Here is a 21,946-nt window from a genome sequence, read left to right as displayed (position 1 = left end):
AAAATAAAAGAAACAGATTTTGTCTCGACTTACAAGCGACAAAGCAAGAATCGAAGAGCAAAAAATATAATGAATCTTAGTAAAAATGATACAATGGTCGTGAATAGTAGTGGTCAAAGTAGTGATCGAAAATGCCAATTTCGTCCCCATCTCTATGGTTTTAACAAAAAGATATTTATAGCTAAGGAATTACTAAGCCTCTAAGTTATAAAAGGTAAAACAGACGAAATTTCAGGTTGCTAATTAGTAAAGAAATTTTGACAGAATCAATTACCAAAAGTTGGAGGTCCGACTTTGGAAAGAAAGTGATCTAGTCTATATAGAAAAGTGTAATAATATTACTGAAATTCGGCCATATATGAATAGAGCAAAAATTCAGGTTAGGAAAGAAAGCTTTTGAAAAGAAAAAATCATACAAGATTGAGATTTTAAAACTCAAATTGATAGGAAAGAGAACCAAATCAGTGAAACAATGAATCAGGAAAAATATATTCTCCCTATAAAACTCAAATTGATAGGAAAGAGAACCAAATCAGTGAAACAATGAATCAACGAAATTTCAGGTACATTGAGCTTGGACTAATTCCTTTCTTGATTTCCACAACATCTTCTCCATATGTTTTGGAAACTGAAAGAGAAGGAGAAAGAGATCTTGATTTTGCAATTTGTGGAGGGATTGGGGCGTAAAATTAGGGGCTAAATGCGTACAAAAATTTATGGAAACAAAATTGTTTACCTCAAAAATACGAGTAACAATTAAATTTGATTAGTCGTTTTAAAGATATGTAATTTAGTTCAATATCAATTAATAATAAAGAAATATGAAGTAGAAATGAAAGATAGAAGTGAATCAAACCAATGTTACTTAGCAGTAGTGACCTCGAGCTTAGTGACCTCGAGGTGGCTTAGGGCAGTAAGAACAATTAAGTTATAAAAATAAAGTAAGAATAATGGAGCTAAAGAACAATGCTAATGAACAGTAGGCAAAAAGGTAGATAGTATATTCTTTTCTCAGTGATTATATCCTATTACAAATGATTGGGGTCCCCTTTATATAACAGGGGAACCCTAAATAAGGAATAGTTTTATTTACAGTAAAGAATATTCTTGGTACAACTGTCTAACCGCCAAGTACGGAATAATACAATAATATTTCGGGATTTGCGCCATGACTTTGGGGACGTGGCAGGAATCTAACTCGTTCTGGTACAAATCCATAACAGTACTATTATGGGGTAGAACACACTCGACCTCGATATGCATCGTGCTTCACCTTTGAAGTCGGGTCTGGTTCCTCGAGCTCGAACCGGATCGGTGTCCCCTGGCCCCAAGCACACCGCCAATTGTCCATCGAATGTTCTTCGGTACAACGTTCCATCTTTATCTAATGCAAACCTAGCAGTCTTTACTCGTAGAGCCCTCAATTCTTTATGGTCCGATGGGAGCTTTCCATTCTTCAAATAGTCGATATACTTTTTCCTCCAGTCCCATGTTAAACTTGTTGAATTTATCTCGGCGTGACCTTCTTCAACCAAAGACTTTGATAGTTGGACGAAAATCCCCGGGACAATGTCAACTTGGTCAAGGGCGATGCGATAGACGAAAATCCTTGAACAAACCGCGATAATAACCCGCCAAATCAAGAAAGCTGCGAATCTCTATGACTGAGGACGGTTTGGGCCAACTCTGAACCGCCTCTATCTTCTTTGGATCAACCTGAATACCCTCGCTGGACACCACGTGCCAAAAGAAAGCCACTGAATTGAGCCAAAACTCACACTTGGAGAATTTTGCATAAAGCTTATCCTCCCTCAATCTCGGCAACACAACTCTCAAATGCTCCACGTTCTCCTCTTGACTACACGAATACACCAGAATATCATCAATGAAGATTATGACAAATGAGTCAAGATAAGGCCGGAACACGTTGTTCATCAAATGCATGAACGCTGCCGAGGCATTGGTCAGCCCAAAAGACATCACCAAGAACTCATAATGACCAAATCGGGTCCTGAAAGCTGTGTTAAGAATATCCGAGTCCCTGATCTTTTACTGGTGATAACCTAACGAAGATCAATCTTGGAGAACACTCTCGCTCCCTAAAGCTGGTCGAATAAATCATCAATGCGAGGCAAAGGATACTTGTTCTTAATTGTTACGTTGTTCAACTACCTATAATCAATTCACATCCTCATTGTGCCATCTTTCTTCTTCACAAATAGAACCAGCGCACCCCAAGGTGACATACTAGGCCGAATGAACCCCTTATCAAGGAGTTCCTGAAGTTTCTCCTTTAACTCCTTCAACTCCCTGGTGCCATACGATACGTTGGAATAGAAATGGGCTGAGTGCCCGACACCAGGTCAATACCAAAGTCAATATCCCTGTCCGGTGGCATGCTCGGCAGGTCTACAGGAAACATATCCGGAAAATCCCTAACAATTGGAACAGAATCAATATTGGGAGTCTCTGCACCGACATCCCTCACAAAGGCTAGATACGAAAGACAACCCTTCCCAACCATATGCTGGGCCTTCAAGAATGAAATTACCCTACTAGGAACATAATCAATCAAACCTCGCCACTCAATCCGTGGTACACCCGGTATAGCTAATGTCACTGTCTTAGCATGACAATCTAGAATAGCACGATACGGAGATAGCCAATCCATGCCCAAAATTACATCGAAATCCACCATACACAATAATAAAAGATCCACTCGGGTCTCCAGACCCCCAATAGTCACCACACATGACTGGTACACACGGTCTACAACAACAGTATTGCCCACCGGGGTAGATACATGAACAGGTGAAACAAGAGACTCACGGGGCGTACCCAAATAATGAGCAAAGTATGATGACACATAAGAAAAGGTGGAACCGGGATCAAGTAATACAGAGGCATATCTGTGGCAAACTGAAACAATACCTGTAATAACAACAGCGGAAGCAATAGCGTCGGGTCTAGCTGGAGGTGCATAGAAACAGGCATGACCGCCACCTAATCGATCTCCCCCTTTAGGGCGACGCCTAGCTGACTGATCCCCACCCCTAGTTGGCTGAGCGGGTGGTGGTGATGAAACTGGCGCTAAAGCCGATGGCTGACTCCTCTGCTGAGATAAACTCGCAAGACGACGGGGACACTGCCTCCACATATGACCCATCTCTCCACACTCCTAACAACTCCCAGGTGCTGGAGAAAGGGACTGAAGGGAACCTCTCACACCGGAGTGACTAGCAGATGCACCTGGCATAGAAGAGCCCCAAACTAATAGAGCACGGGACGAACTTTAAGCTGGAAGGGCACTAAGTGATGACTGGCCCTGATGAGAACTGTGAGAACCATGACCCGATGACGCCCCACGATAACCTGGGCGAGCTGGCTGAGCAAGCCTAAATGGATGGCCTCTGCCGTGCTGAAACTGACCTCTCGAAGAAGCACTACTATAGCTACCAAATCCTTGAGGCTTTTTGGCCTCCCTCTCCTCTCGTTCCTAGCGACGAACAGACTCAATCTCATGGGCAATATCCACAACCTCCTCGAAAGTAGCACCAGTCAGCCTCTCCCTGGTTATGAGAATATGAAGCTGATAAGTGAGGCCATCAACAAACCTCCTAATCCTCTCTCTATCTGTCAGAACCAACCAAATAGCATGGTGAGCTAACTCGGAGAACCTCATCTCATACTGCATCACAGTCATCTCTCCCTAACGCAACCACTCAAACTGCTTACGCAGCTCCTCTCTACGAGATTGTGGCACATACTTCTCCAGAAAGAGAACGGAGAATTGCTACCAGGTAAGGGGTGTTGCACCAATAGGCCTACACCTCTCAAAAGTCTCCCACCAAGTGAAGGCAGCTCTAGAAAACTGATAAGTAGTGAAAGCGACCCAGTTGGTCTCCAGAATACCCGCTGAATGAAGCATCCTCTAACATTTATTCAAGAAACCCCAGGCATCCTTGCCCTCTGCACCACTGAAGGTTGAAGGCTGAAGTCTACCAAACCTCTCCAACCTACGCTGCTCGTCCTCCGGCATGGCAGGAACTATATAGTCCAGAGCAGTTGCAACCGGTTGGGCTGGATACGCCCTCGGCATCTGATATCCCTGCACGACCTGCTCAGGTGTGTGAGCGACGGGAGTCTAATTGCCTTCCTCGGCCTGAAAAGTAGCTGCGGCTTTAGTAACTGAGACCGCCTAAGCTAGGCCAGTGAAAACTGATAGGATCTGAGCCAAGGCCTCCTAAAGACCCGGAATCAAAATTGGCATAGCTGGTGCCTGAGCTAGTTCTGCTGGAGTGTCCATAACTGGGACCTAATCTTGAACTATGGCGGCTGGTGCATCTGTAGATGCTGCCCTAGATACTGTGCGGGCCATACCTCTGCCCTTACCGCGACCACGACCGCGTCTTCGTCCTCTAGTGGCCACAACTGGTGGTACTAGTGGTCGTTCATCCTGACGGTAGCGCGTGTCCTGACCATCTATGAAAGAATAGAATAACAGAAGTTTAGTACTCGGATCAACAAATTCGCACGACAAGAATTTAAAGAGTATGAAGTTTTTCCTAAAGGTTCTGCAGCCTCTCAAGGATAAATACAGACGTCTCTGTACTGATCCGAGAGACTCTACTAAACTTGCTCATGACTCGTGAGACCTATGTAACCTAGGCTCTGATACCAACTTGTCACGACCCTAAACCCGGACCCGGTCATGATGGCGCCTCTCGTGAAAACAAGACCAGAAAATATGTAACATGTGTAACCTGCTCCAGAAAATGGATACATTAGCAGAAGCTAACATGTGTAAACATAATTGTCTACCAGAAAATAAATGGGAAAAGCTAAAAAACCCCATAGTAGTAACAGGATTTAACAATGAGGGAAGTATGATAACATACAAAGCAAGGAATCTAAAAATACAAATATGGGATAAAATATTAACCATAGAAGAAATATATAGTTATGAATTCACAAATAAAGATATATTATTAGGAATGCCATTTTTAGATAAGTTATTCCCACATACTATAACAAAAACACATTGGTGGTTTACTACTCCGTGTAAGCAAAGATTAGGAGCAAAAAGAGTAAATAATAAATTGAGAAAAACAACACCCTGGATTAAGGGAAGTGAAAAATTTACCCAGAAATTAGAAAATATGACACAAAGCAACCATAATATAGAAATAATCATTTTCTCAATAAACAAGATAAAACTACTCCAAGATAAATTAGAACTACTATATAATGATAATCCACTACAAGGTTGGGAAAAACATAAAACAAAAATAAAAATTGAACTAATAGATGAAAATAGTATAATAACACAAAAACCTTTGAAATACAATTTTAATGATCTAACAGAATTAGAAATACACATACAGGAATTATTAGACAATAAGTACATACAAGAAAGTAATAGTAAACACACTAGCCCAGCATTTATAGTAAATAAGCATAGCGAACAAAAACGAGAAAAAAGTCGTATGTTTGTAGATTATAGAAATTTAAATGCAAAAACAAAAACATATAATTATCCGATACCAAATAAAATACTAAAAATCAGACAAATATAAGGATATAACTATTTTAGTAAATTTGACTGTAAATCAGGATTTTACCATTTAAAACTAGAAGACGAATCTAAAAAGTTAACAGCATTCACAGTACCACAAGGATTTTACGAATGGAACGTATTACCATTTGGATATAAAAATGCACCAGGTAGATACCAACATTTTATGGATAACTACTTTAACCAATTAGAAAATTGTATAATATGTATAGATGATATACTGTTATATTCTAGAACAGAGAACGAACATATAAAACTACTAGAAAAATTCATACACATTGTAGAAATATCAGGAATTAGTTTAAGTAGAAAGAAAGCAGAAGTAATGAAAAATCAAATAGAATTCTTAGGTATACAAATAGATAAAAATGGAATAAAAATGCAAACTCATATAGTACAAAAAATAATTAACTTAAACGAAACACTTGATACGAAAAAGAAGTTACAATCATTTTTAGGATTATTTAACCAAGTAAGGGAATATATCCCTAAATTAGCAGAAAACTTAAAACCACTACAGAAAAAATTAAAAAAGGATGTAGAAAACCATTTTGACGAAAAAGATAAAATACATATAAAGAAGATAAAAAATATGTGTAAAAAATTACCAAAACTATATTTTCCAGATAAAAAAACACAGTTCACATACATAGTAGAAACTGATTCTAGTGACCACAACTATGGAGGAGTTCTAAAATATAAATATGATAATGAAAAAATTGAACACCATTGTAGATATTATTCAGGATCATACACGGAACCACAATTAAAATGGGAGATAAATAGGAAAGAATTATTTGGATTATATAAATGTTTGTTAGCATTTGAGCCATATATCGTTTATAACAAGTTTATTGTAAGAATAGATAATACACAAGTAAAATGGTGGATAACATGGAAAGTACAAGATTCAGTAACTACGAAGGAAATAAGAAGACTTGTATTAAATATACAAAATTTTACATTTACAATTGAAGTAATAAGGACTGACAAAAATGTTATTGCAGACTACCTATCAAGACAAAGGTACCCAAACTGATGAAAGCCAAGAAACAAAAGATTTATTTGCAATCCTTACTACTCTATCTTTACAGATGGATGGTATGGGAAAAAGATTACAACAGCTAGAGAAAAGCCAGCCAAGTCAGCAGCATGACTATAAAGATGCGGAGCTAAGTCGATCGGAAGACTCAAAACTTCCAGAGTTAGAAGGAGACGTTGGGAAACTCCTATATCCTTGTCGTAGTTCTCTTGAATTCGCATATATCATTAGTTGATCTCTTGAGTAGTAGCTCCAGATAGCATTTTCTTGTAAATAATTGTTGGCTAGCTCTTGGATAATAGTTGCTATTCCAATTATTCTTTTGTTGGCGTAAAAACCTGGTATCTCGATTTTTGGTATTTCTCGTTGTTGTTCTATTTCTTCTGGTATTATCATATCTCGTGTCAATCCTATTTTTACAACCTGTATAATAGGTTTTATTTCATCGTATAGTATCTCAGCTGGTGCTGTATAGAATTTTATAAAAAATAGGTTTCCTTTTGTAATTCTTTTAAATGTAATAATGCTTTATATAGCTCTGGTATTCCACTTATCTCTTCCCCATCATAGGTATATACCGTGCTAAGTAATCCGTAATTGTAACATGTTTTTACTAAATTGGCTCTAGTTTTTGGCTGTGCAATAAGCCTATTATATCCTTGGAGTTTTTGGGTTATATAGTCCTGTGTTGGATCTGTTGTAGTAGTTGCTCTGGGGTTAAGGTTTAGAAATGTTTTAATTTTGTATATATTTTCAATATAGGTCTGGGTAATATGGTTGTATATTTTTTTATTTTGGTGTAGGCTGTTGGCATAGGTTGAGGTTTGTGGTGTCGTAACTATTGTTTCTTTTGGCCTTTTCGGAGTAATTGGTTTATCAAATATGTTATTTAAATTGACATTGGTATGTGGCTTCTTGTTAACTTGTTTACTTGTACCTGCAGTTGTATATAAACAAACTTTGTTATGGGTTTTTTGGGGCTGTGAATATCTTACTTCTTGGTGCTAGTTCTATTCCAGACATTTTCCAGTATAGCACTAATGATTTATCTATATTTTTATCATCTATTGCCACTGAATAGTTGGCACTTATTATGAATTTAAATTTTTGGTATATTAAGTTACCTCTTACTGCACTTATTATACTCTTTTCTATAGGTTGTACAATTCTATCGTCTGCCAAGTATATTTCTATAGGGGTATCTATTCCCTCTCTAAAACATATATGATAGGAACAAAACATTATGGGATAAAAGGCTAAATAGGAAATGGACACCAAGACAGATAACTGAACAATGTAATTTTTTAGATCTAGATTGTGTAGCAGATATAAATAAAACAATCCAATTGTGGATAGGATATATCTCAAAACAACTAATAGATAATAAAATAGTAATAGCTGAAACACCAGGATATATAGAAAGAACACTCATAGGAACGGTAAAACTATGGTTACAAAATTTAACAAGTGAAAGCTTAGATACATTAAGAAGTAATAAAAAACTTGATGGTACAACTGCAACAACAGTTACAGATATATTGAATAAATATGAAATAGCAATAAGAAATGAATTTAGTAGTATGACAACAGAGGTAGAAGAACAAAATAAAGAAAAGACTACAAATAGAAATTTAATGACAAAATTAGCAATATGTAATATGTGTTATATAGACGAATATACTTGTGCATTTAGAAACTATTATTATAAAGGAACATATAGTCCGGATGAAAGTAAGGAAATAAGAAAATTATATTTTACCAAATTACCAGAACCTTTTAGCTCAAAAATAATAAAAAATTGGAATGAAGCAGAACTAGCAGATACTCTAGGAGCTCGAATAAAATTTCTACAAAACTGGTTTATAGAATTATGTGAAAAATATAAAGAAAATATCAAAATGGATAAAATATTAGTAAAAGATTTGGCATGCTGCAAAAATAGAATAGCACCCCAATTTGGCTGCACAGATAAATATTACAAAAAAGAAGGAAAGAGAAAAAGATATAAATCCAAATATAAGTATAAGAAACCAAGAGGAAGATATTATGTAAAAAAATTACAAACATAAAAAACCATATAGAAAAAAGAAAAAACTAATAGAATGTACTTGTTACAATTATGGAAAGCTAGGACACTTAAGTTGATATTCTTCTATATTGTCTTTTAATAATTTAGACAATAAATTTATATTTTCTAAAGTTTGTAACCAGTGCTTGATATATTCGTAGTTGATCATTAATCTGAATATAAATCTAGTTCATATAAATCTAAGATATCTATTTCTTTTGATAGAATTAGTTCTGTATATCCTTGTTCCATTATGTTAATTATTTCAAAAGAAATTAAAATATCGTAAATTTTTCTCCTAATGTCGTTATTAAGTTGGTTCAAGGTATATAATATGAGTATTTTGTAATCATTATTATTATCTAGTAAATAAGTGTGGTTGCTCATAAGATTATTATATTTTCTTATTCTTATCATGTGTTTACTAAACATATTCCCTCTAACCTCTTTGTTTATCATAGAGTTTATCATTTTTTAATAAGTTATACTGAACAATATTTTCTGGTCACTACCATATTTTTCTTGCCTTAATCATTTACCCTAACAGCGCCTCAACTCTGTCTACTCCCCTAAACGACTAGTCATGAGCATCTATCAATCCCAACACAAGTCTGAAATACCTACCAAGCTATTACAGAATAACTGAAAAAGAGATAGAAATGAGATAAAGGGGGAGAAACACAGGACTACGAACGCCAAAGCAGCTACCTCGTGAACTCAGAAGTTTGTAGGGATGTCACGACCCAAACCGAAGGGCCGCGACGGGCACCCGGTGTCTTACTCAACCGAGTACCAACGTAACATATCTTTCTTAACATGTTATCAAGAGTAACTGAGCCAGAAAACCCGTCATGAGATAACAAGAATAAAATATAATGGAATACTCAACAAGACCCAACATGATATACAAACTAATATATGTGACATACGGGCCTATAAGGCCGACATGACCATTAGTAAACTTGAAACATAGGCCGACAAGTCCATACGATTATCCATATACCTGACATCTGTCTACAAGCCTCTAAGAGTACATAAAATCATAAAGGTCGGGACAGGGCCCTGCCATACCAATCAATACATATCCAAAGCATACTGACCAAATAGGCAACTCCGGAGCAAGTGGAGTGCACCAACATCTTCGTTGAGCTGATAGCCTAGGAGGACTGTCAACCTATCAATCGAGACCTGCAGGCATGAAATGCAGTGTCCCCAGGCAAAAGGGACGTCAGTACAAATAAAGTACCGAGTATGTTAGGCAGGAAAGCTTAAACAAGAACAGTAATGTAAAGAGAGAGATAGAGGAGATACAACCTGTAACATCTGAGTGCCTCTGGGGGTTACTGATATGAAATGCATAATACATATATATACATAAACTTTTTTAAAACATTTTCCTCTGTGGGCATCATCATCATCATATCCTACTCGGCCTCAAAGAGGACTCAGTAAAAGCATACCCGACCATCATAAGGTTCGGTAGAATCGTACCCGGCCACGTAGAGCTCGGTAAACCCAACTGATCCGTGGTTGCACAATAGGTACCGTACCCGACCGACTATAGAGCGGCTCAGTAGAGTAAAATAGATACTATATATAATGCATGCTAGACTCATGGAATCACCTTCTAAACCTTTTGGAGTGACTTAAGAACACTATGGAAATCCATACCCTTAATATGAACCATAGTAGGATTCAAGGATCATACACACTTGCTTAGAATAATTTTATAAGGAAAGAACAACATGGACAACCTTAGTTGCTAGGAGTAGATCCGTTATGAAGTAGCGTATTCATTTCACTTTAGATCATACCAAAAGAAAGAAGAAAGTGCCTTAACATACCTTAAACCCGTTGAGTCCTTAATCACTTCCAAGCAACTCTTCAAACAAGTCAACTCAATCTATCATAGTATAAGGAGATTCAAAATCAGTGCTGAGCAAAGGCTAAGTCTATAACTTAAGCTAGTAGCTCGTTTACGTAAATTTTGGCAGCATCTCCCTTGTAACAAGGGCCTCCTCCAATACCATAACAACAATGACCAGAACAATCCATCAATACATAATTATCAATATCAAGACACCATATAACAACAATCCTTATACGGATTGGAATCCGTATACCCCTTATCAATACTTATAGACTTCTTACTTCAACATAAAAGTATCATTAACTTGATAATGAAGTCATTAATCAATGATTCCAGCCTTATACCATATATTTATACAAACGAAAATAATCCACAACTTCAACTATCCCCAACTAGCAACTTTATTCACTAGTTCATGTCTAGCCCATCCATTTAACTTAATCAATATCAAGATAACCTTAGGCACAAGCAATAACACAATATACATACCTCCTACAGTAACTTCAAGTCAAAATCCAAGTTATATTCATTTTACAACAACCCTTAATAGCAATACAACACCATAGAAGTGACTTAAGCTAATCCAAGTATTATCTTGTAGTTTATCATCCTAACAACTTAACCAACATACAAGCAAGCTTAAGCACAATTAGTAGGCTATTATACTCACCTTAGACAGCAGCAACAACTTGGAATTTCATCCAAATACAGCCCACAACAATCCTCAATGACAACACAACCTCAAAGAGGTGTTGTTCTTCACTAGAACTAAGTTTTGATGTTGAAATATGGTGTAATCACTTTGGAATATACATACCTCCTACAGTAACGTCAAGTCAAAATCCAAGTTATATTCATTTTACAACAACCCTTAATAGCAATACAACACCATAGAAGTGACTTAAGCTAATCCAAGTATTATCTTGTAGTTTATTATCCTAACAACTTAACCAACATACAAGCAAGCTTAAGAACAATTAGTAGGCTGTTATACTCACCTTAGACAGCAGCAACAACTTGGAATTTCATCCAAATACAGCCCAAAACAATCCTCAATGACAACACAACCTCAAAGAGGTGTTGTTCTTCACTAGAACTAAGTTTTGATGTTGAAATATGGTGTAATCACTTTGGAATCACTTCAAATCCTTTTGGTATATGTTTAGGAGGGTTAGGAGAAGTTTGGAGACAAATATTAGTTGAAAAATGAGCAAAAATAGGCATCCAAATCGTTTATAAATTGAAGTAGGTCAACCACCGTCTAAGTGGGTCCCATTAGGAGCTGCTTGCGCGGTCTCGCGAAAACACGAATATCTCTACTCCGATGTCGTATTGACGAACGGTTTAATGAATTAGAAACTAGACTCGTAGATCTTCAATTTGGTAGGTAGAACACCCCATGATTCCCAGTATATTTGGAGAAATTCTCATATACATTTGACCTAAATTTCAGCAAATTTATGAATGTAACTTGTGATGACCTTTGCCAACTCTTGTTCCACAACTTGCTTGCCTTCAAAATGTTGAAAAAAAATATCATACGACTAAAATAACTCATAGAATAACCTCCTTATCATGTTCAGAACCCTAGTCTCACCCCAAAGTACATGTTATAACATTCCAAACTTGTTGACTTTTGACGAAACTTATTTTCTTCAATTGGTTTAGCTTCTAAGATTTCCAACCCTCTTGGTACTCGTTATTCATGATCTTAAATATTTGTAACCTCCAAGGTAACATGATTAACTTACTTTATTTGCTTCCAAATATAATCTCATTTCCGAGCTTACATCAATTACTTACGACGTACTCTCACGTATGAAAACTTGGGGTGTAACATCATTCCCCCTTTGGAACATTCGTCCTCGAATGTTGACTGATGCGCTTATCAGTTTCATAAACTATGGCTCTTACGAATACTTTAATGCTCATCTTTCCATCTAAGCAACTGTTTTGTGAATAAATCCAAATGCTTGGGCATTCCCCCTTTTAGGCCTCTTTGTCACGCTATGACATGTGGTCGGAATTCTTCCAACATCGTAACATTTGCTACCTTATGTCATGCAGTATGTACGACTGTGTCCTTGTATGAGTGCCTAGCGACTCGTCTTCTCTTTTTCCTCCATCTTTTAGCCAATCTCTAAGCCTCACTTTATGAACATATACAGAATTATGACAAGCTGTCCCTCTAGGCATCTATAGGTGTACTGATGTCTTTCGCTTGGTACTTTATCGAACTTAAGACTATTTCTATCTCTTGTTTCATAGCCTTGTATATCTATCCTTATGGATTTACTACATCTAGGTAGGTTATACTATACCATAAAACTTACTTCAGTTTATTATTACCGAGGTTTGCTACCCAACTCTAGGTTACTCTCTCGCTGCTTATCCTATATGTATAAATCTAAGTCCTTTAGTGCTTCCTCATTATTATTCATCTAAGAATAACAAACAAATCTCATCTCGAACTTTGGAACTTGTACCCATCTATTGTTTATTCACCTTAATGTTGATCTATAATCTATCACTGACAACTTGCAACCTCTTACGTAATACACTGTCACTAGGGCTCACATCTTATCGGGGAACATATGAAGTGATTTTCCTGATCCACCTAGGGATAATACTATACTCCAATAACCATATTTCATTGCATCCCAATGCGATTCATCTTATGGGGGTATTCTAATCCCATGCAATTAATGAAATCCCTTTCTCGTTAAATCATTACTCAATCAAAGGCCTAAGCATCATCCTCTTATCTATCACAATTACACCCTTATTCTACTGCCAGGGCAGCATTCCATCTCTTCTAAATGCACCTAGTCTCAGACTCCTCTGTGTTCATTCAGGCTGTACCGAGCTTTTTATTACATATGGAAATCATCAGCTCCCTTGTTTTGATGGGTTTAATCCCGAGGACATACATATTCTCGTCACCTTCTCACTCACCTTTTCATATCCTTACTCCTATCTACCTAAAACCTTGTTGCTCTACAATACTTTACCTTAGGACCTACACCGATCTATTTATACTACTCGCAACCTTCCTTCAACTTGCTAGCACCATAAATTTCCTTTCGTGCCTTCTCAGTTGTCCTTAAATGTAAGCAATTACTTTTGCTGGTCGTTCTATCACTTGTTGCATGAATACTTGGCTTGTCATTTTGCCCACGAATACTATAATTTCCTGTACCTCATATGATCTCAAACATCACCTTTGATGGATTTTTTTACCATTCATTAGCCATGATAGGTGCCACTTTCTTATGGAGTGTACACAATATTGTAGTGAGATTGTTGTTACAGGATCATTTACTCTTTAGCTCACTATGCTTAGGTGAAAACCTTCTTCCTTATTTCCTCAGCTAGTCTTTCATTATAGTACTTAGGGAGACCTTCTGGCTCTTGTAAAGTTGCGAGCTTGATATATCGTACACCCGAAGGTAATTTTCGCTATTCTTACTTGCCTATAATAATCCTTAGTTACATAAATTTATGCCTTTGTGCTCGTAGGGTTACTTCTAAGCTCAAATTTTTATTGTCTCCTTAGTGGCACTCTCTCTTATTTTCATAAACCTTAAAAATGGTACCTTTAACTGCCTCAACTCCTATCTGAAATTTTTTCAAATGATTGTGATCTCGTATCTGCGAGACTGAATTCACTATGCTGCGATTCACTACATTTATCTTGCATGATCTATTGATTTATCTGTGACCTCTTGTCTAGCCATAACTGGGCTCTTCCTGAATCAACTACTAATTACTCGTTGGTCCATTCTTATATATATATATATAATCCCTCTTGGGATATATCTATTGTCTTAACTTATCTCTCACCACTAGCTCCTAATGTATCAAGTGTCCATTCACACTTATTTATCAATAACATCCCGGCCGAAAACTTTTACTGCCTCTCTCCGGTGTCGTGCTTGTATAATGTTCTGGAGTCGCAACATATCTGCAGGAACTGAATAAATGCAACATCATCCCTTTCTCCTTTTTACCGCATTCTTTCTTTACCATTCCATAGTTAACTGAACCGCTTAACACTGACTTAATATCATATCATACCATATTCCCCCCTTTAGGGGAGTACTAAGATTTAGTACTACGACGATCTACCTATAGTTGTTTTACCTTTTCATATTTGGCGTCTTTTCACATTATCAATGAACCTTAATCACCTTATGGTAACCATCTGTACCAGGGATAACTAAATTTCTTATGCACGAAGGTGACACCTACGGTAACTGGCACACTTAGTCCCTTAAGATTAACTCTGCTCAGAGTGCTTGCTTTAGGTAAGCGACTTCCTAAATAACCTTTAAAGGTTATTCGTATGTTGTCTATTCTATTATTGTTGGAGCACGATCTTTGAAATTCTCATGATGTCGACCATTATCAAATCCTCCGGTCCCTAATTCATGTTCGGTTTTATCTTGTTCACCAGCCCATACTGATTTTTATTACTCTGGGGTCTAACCTTTCCTCCTGGTAATCACGTTGAGGTCACCATCTCATTTCTCGAAATAAGAATATGATTTTATGGCTTATACTCTTTTAGTGCCTTAAGGCTTGTCACCTCTTGTATTTTCCTTCACTTGACTATAGACTCTGTCATCGTGTCATATTTTGATTTACTGTTATCACCCATATATCACATCTTACTCATGATGCTTCATTTATTTTCTTCTTATTCTCCGGATAATATTCTTTTTGTCTATCAATTTATTCTGAAAACTTCAACAAAATGTTCTTCCTTATAAGCTCCCCTAGCTTCATCTCACTGGCTCTTGAGAATGCCTAACATTCTTTTTTTTACTCGGGGTTAGAGTCATACTAAGGTAAATATTTGTCCCTTCTAGGATCCCACTGCCTATCTTCTGAAATTTCTGAATATTCCAGTATTCGTATCTGATTGTACTATTCTAGAGTTCACCATCTGAGTGTCTTAGAATGAGATCTATTACAACATTTGCACCATCTTTCGGAAATGTTAGTTAATGATAACAACCTATCCACAATTTTTGGGTTACTCTAACTCCAACTGGATCCTGATATCCCATCTTTCTCTTAAATAATATCTGTTAGCTCCCATAGAACATAACTGAGATGGGTGTGGCCAATTGTACTTACCTCTGTCATTGATGAAGGTACCAAAATGCTTATATTTCTCTGCCTGATTTGAAAATATTGATAATCTTCATTATCTGGGTGCCTCGTACCCCTTCACTTTACTTCTTTTACTTGTTAAAACTTGTATCTAGCTTCTGAATTACTCATAGATTTTCACCATATTCGTGAATAGATATCCATGCCGTAAGGCTCCTTATTAAGAAACATACACATCTTAGTACACACATGATCTGTTGAAGACCTCATATTTACTCATCATAAGCATGATGTGAAATCGAGTTCCTCTGACTCAACTCTTCCACATCCACATGCAATCTCTTACCAACTGTTTTTGTGGATGTAGGTATCATTGTATTATGACTAAAGTCGAATTTAGGAGTTTGAATTCTTACAACTGAGCTCTACTGCACGATCTAGAGTAAGAAGAAAGAGTGACAGACCTAAATGCCCTGCAGCCTCCTGCTTATAAGTGTGGTGCACAACACACCCATAAACAAGACTCTACTAGACATGACTTGTAGACTCCCTAGGACAGAACTGCTCTGATACCACTTCTGTCACGACCCAAACCGAAGGGCAGCGACGGGCACCCGGTGCCTTACTCAACCGAGTACCAACGTAACATATCTTTCTTAACATGTTATCATGAGTAAATGAGCCAGAAAACCCGTCATGAGATAACAAGAATAAAATATAAGGGAATACTCAACATATGAAGACCCAACATGATATACAAACTAATATATATGACATACGGGCCTATAAGGCGGACATGACCATTAGTAAACTCGAAACATAGGCCGACAAGGCCATACGATTATCCATACACCTGACATCTGTCTACAAGCCTCTAAGAGTACATAAAATCATAAAGACCGGGACAGGGCCCCGCCATACCAATCAATACATATCCAAAGCATATTGACCAAATAGGAAACTTCGGAGCAAGTGGAGTGCACCAACACCTTCGCTGAGCTTATAGCCTACTAGGAAGACTGTCAACCTATCAATCGAGACCTACGGGCATGAAACGCAGCATCCCCAGGCAAAAGGGACGTCAGTACAAATAAAGTACCGAGTATGTTAGGCAGGAAAGCTTAAACAAGAACAATAATGTAAAGAGAGAGATAGATGAGATACAACCTGTAACAACTTAACCAACATACAAGCAAGCTTAAGAACAATTAGTAGGCTGTTATACTCACCTTTGAAAGCAGCAACAATTTGGAATTTCATCCAAATACAGCCCACAACAATCCTCAATGACAACACAACCTCAAAGAGGTGTTGTTCTTCACTAGAACTAAGTTTTGATATTGAAATATGGTGTAATCACTTCAAAACCTTGTGGTATATGTTTAGGAGAGTTAGGAGAAGTTTGGAGACGAATATTATTTGAAAAATGAGCAAAAATAGGCGTTCAAATCGTTTATAAATTGAAGTAGGTCAACCACCGCCTAAGTGGGTCCCATTGGGAGCTGCTTGCGCGGTCTCGCGAAAACACAAATATCTCTCTACTCCGATGTCGTATTGACAAACGGTTTAATGAGTTAGAAACTTGACTCGTAGATATTCAATTTGGTAGGTATAAAACCCTATGATTCCATGTATATTTGGAGAAATGTTCAGATACATTTGACCTAAATTTCAGCAAATTTATGAATGTAACTTGTGATGACCTTTGCCAAATCTTGTTCCACAACTTGCTTGCCTTCATAATGTAGAAAATGAATATCATACGACTAAAATAACTCATAGAATAACCTCCTTATCATGTTAAGAACCCTAGTCTCACCTCAAAGTACATGTTATAACATTCCAAACTTGTCGACTTTTGATGAAACTTATTTTCTTCAATTGGTTTAGCTTCTAAGATTTCCAACCCTCTTGGTACTCGTTATTCATGATCTTAAATATTTGTAACCTACAAGGTAACATGATTAACTTACTTTATTTGCTTCCAAATATAATCTCATTTCTGAGCTTACATCAATGACTTACGACGTACTCTCACGTATGAAAACTTGGGGTGTAACATGGGAGCTCTCAACTCTTACTGGCAGGATTAGCAACGCCTGAATCTGCACATAGGGTGCAGGGAGTAAAGTGAGTACTCCAACTGAGTGAGTAATAATCATAAATAAATGACTAAGAAATATGAAATCACGTAAGGCACATTACAGGCTATAATAAAGCAGTAAAAGCTAGTAAAATAGTGAATCAGTAAGGATATGTAAAAGTCATTTTAGTTCAGCTTAAACTTCATGAAAAGCCTTTTCAACAATTTATGCAGGTAAATGACAGGCAAATAAGAAAGATAAACCCATAAAGGTTCGCTCCTCGGGCACAATGTCAACAAATCCGCCCCTCGGGCGATATCTCAGAATAATACCAGCCCCTCGGGCTATATCTTACATCACAATGGGCATCCGCGCTCACTAGGGGTGTGCAGACTCCTGGAGGTGCCCCTTACGGCCCAAGCGCAATATCAAGCCATATCGTGGTATCATCACTAGGCTCTCGGCCGCATATTAACAAGCCACCTCGTGGCGTACATATCTTAGGCCCTCGGCCTCATAATCATATTCAGTGTTTCCTCACAACATAGGCCCTCGGCCTTTCTCAGTCAAAATCCTCACAACCCACTTTAGCAATAGTAAAACATGACTTTTTGTCCAAAATATCATTTAGAAGATCATTTAAGTGTTAAAACAGGGTAAACAGGGCTGAGTTATGAAAACAGTGGAATATAACATGACTGAGCTCAGGTATAAAGTCAAAATAGTGAGGAAATATCAATAAAAATCCGCTAAGAGTTCAAATAGTTGGCACAAGGCCCAAATATGGTGTTCAACCCAAAACATGATGTTCACAAGTATATTTAAATCATATACATGGTAAAATAGTCATTCAGGATGGACTAAGTCACAATCCCCAACAGTGCACGACCCCACGCTCGCCATCAAGCTTGTGCGTCACCTCAATATAGCACAACAATGTGCAATCTGGGGTGTCATACCCTCAGGACATCATTTACAATCATTACTCACCTCAATCCGGTCCAAACTCTAGCCCGCGAAGCCTTTGTCCCTCGAATTGGCCTCCACTCGCGTCGAATCTATCCAAAATCAGAATCACGGCGTCAAAATATGCTAAGGGAACGAAGCCCAAACGAAAATAATCAATTTACAACATAAATTCCAAAATTACCAAAACCCGACCCCTGGGCCCACGTCTCGCAATTTGATAAAATTCACATCAATAGATTCTTTATCTCCCCACGAGTTCATACATATCAAAAGTACCAAAATATGACCACAAATGGTCCCTCAAATCCTCAAGTCTAGGTCTCCAATACCAAGCCCTAGTTTCCCTAATTTTAACCCTTAAATTCCATTAATTACAGCTATAATCCGTGAAATACTACCATAGAAACGAGTTTTAGGTCCAAAATCCTTACCTCAATGAACTCCCCTTGAAATCCTTCTTCAAATCGCCCAAAAAGCTCCAAAAACCGATTTAGACATGGTGGAATAGCTCAAAAACCGCGAAGGAAACAATTTATACCTTCTGGCCCAGGGATTTCGCATATGCAGCCAAAATTCCGCTTCTGCGGTACTGCATTTGCGGTCCTTGAACCGCTTCTGTGGTTTTCACTTAAGTCACCCAAAATCGCATCTGCGATGCATTGCCCGCACCTACGCCATCGCAAGTGCGGCTCCCCAACCGCTTCTGTGGCTCCAGCCTTCCCAGGCCCTTTCCACTTCTGCGGCTTTCTTCTTCGCATCTGCGGCATCACACCTGCGGTCCCCAGTACGCAGGTGCGGAAATAATAGAACCAGAAAATCTACAGCTTCACCAAAAATTCCAAACTCTCCGTCAACCATCCGAAATCACCTCGAGGCCCCCGGGACCCCAACCAAGAGCACAAACATATCCCATACCCTTATTCAAACTCGTACAAATCTTCGAAACACCTCAAACAACATTGAATCAACCAAAACACATCGGATTCAAGCCTAAGTTTCCAAAATCTTCTAAATTACGCTTTTGATCAAAAACCCAACCAAACCACGTCCGAATGACCTGAAATTTTGCACACACATCCCAAATGACACAACAGAACTACTTCAACTCTCGAAATTCCATTTAGACCCCTATATCAAAATCTGACCTATCAACCGGAAAACGCCAAAAATCCACTTTCGCCAATTCAAGCCTAAATCTAATCCGGACCTCCAAAGCACATTCCAATCATGCTCCTAAGTCCCAAATAACCTCCCAAAGCTATCCGAACCATCAGAATTCACATCCGAGCCCTCTAACACATAAGTCAATATTTGGTTGACTTTTTCCAACTTAAGCTTCCTCAAAAGAGATAAGAGTCTCAAACCTTACCAAATCCTTTCCGAACCCAAGCCAACCAACCCGATCACATATAGAACCAACAAAAAAGGCAATAAGAAGCAGAAATTGGAAAACAAAGCGGTAACTTATGAGACGACTGGCCGATGATGAGTGGTGATTTTACCACTCAATCTAGTCTCTTTCCCTTAGCTTTTATATCCTTTAACTATAATATGAGGTCGTTTATCGTGTGTATTGTTAGATTTTCTGGTAAATAATGCCCTGAAGTGATTTGAATTCAATTGGAATGGAATTGAGCAAAAAAGGGTGAAAACATGCAAAAACTCCCCCAGTGATTCCGCATATGCGGAAAGAAGGTCGCAGAAGTGACCCCGCTTTTGTGTGAATAGTTCCGCATCTGCGAAGTTGTCTGAGATTGCAAGGAACCGCATCTACGGTTGGATTACCGCTTCTGCAGTGGTGCATCTGCACCAGGTGAACCATATCTATGGTAATAGAGTTTCAGCTGGAAAATCGCTTCTGCGATGGGATCTCCGCATCTGCGGAGCCACACCTGCGATATTTCTTACGCAGGTGCGGTAAACGGGCATCAGATCTGGGCAAATTAGGTATTTCACATTTTCTCAACCCCAAACCATTTTTATACTCGTCCAAGTATATCTTTGGCATATCTTTGGCTTATTTTTAGTTCCATAGACTAGAGAAGAACAAGTTTTGAAGCTAGGGCTTTGCACACACACTTTGGTCTTGATGATTTGAAGCTTTTGGTTAAGATTTTCTTACCCATTTATGTTTATTTCTTCATTTCCTTGCTTTGTATTATATATCTAAGTGTTTAGTATTTTATCCAACATTTGAATCTTGTTTATGGAAATATTCTAGTTTAAAGTGTGGATTAAATACCTTGTTGTGCTTATGTATTGAATGATTTTTATCTTTTTATGAAGTGAGATGTAGTTTCTTTAATTATTCTTGTTTTTAATGTTTCCAAGGGATTAACTAACACTAGGACTCGCCTATTAACTTCAAATTAATTTTGAAAAAGATAATTTGGGGTTGGGAAAGATTAATTAACAAGAATTTGAGGTTTTAACCCTCATTTTATAGATTCTACCTAGGGATAGGATTGAACTACTTGTAGACATTCCGGGTGTGCTTAATCTCTTAATTGTTTTAGGGATAATTCAATTAGAAAGTCTTGTTAGTCTTCGGGAGAAGCTAATTAAGAATTATTATCCGTGGCTAATTAACATAGACTCGCTCATATTTGTAAAATCATGAAATACATTGGATCGTTACTTGAGTGTAATTCCCGATGCATCCATACTTGTAGCCATTGATCATTTTACTTGCTTTCTAGGTTAATTTACATTTCCGCATTTAGGTATAAAATATTTTCTCAAATCAATTCTTAGTGTTTGGCATTGCGCGAAAATTGATAATTCTCTTACATTCCTAATCGCCTACATATTGTTCTCTGTGGGATTCGACCCCGACTCATTGTTGGGTAAATTATATTGCATGAGACCGTGTCCATTTACTTTTAGTAGTTGATTTGGACGTCACCAAAATTGGCGCCGTTGCCGGGGAACAATTTGGCGTAATTTAGGTTGTTTGAGAAATAAGCGTAAGTGCTTTGGTCCAAACTTGTGAATATTCATATAATTAATTTTTCTTACCTTGGTCTATTTTTCTGGTTGTTTCTTATTTATTTTCTTATTTTTGAAAAATGGCATCATTTAATGATAATTGGTCGGATGATAGTTGTTCATACTTTGATGACCCTTGTCCTTATTGTGGAGAACCACACTCGTGGCAAAATTATTTAAATTCTCCGGGGGGTGGATTATGCGCACAATCTCAAACCCATGAATGGAGTAT

This window comes from Nicotiana tabacum, chromosome 7 (genome assembly GCF_000715075.1).
Source record: "Nicotiana tabacum cultivar K326 chromosome 7, ASM71507v2, whole genome shotgun sequence".
NCBI lineage: Eukaryota > Viridiplantae > Streptophyta > Magnoliopsida > Solanales > Solanaceae > Nicotiana > Nicotiana tabacum.
The sequence above is the reverse complement of the archived record's forward strand: the minus strand, read 5'-3'. Positions refer to the sequence as shown.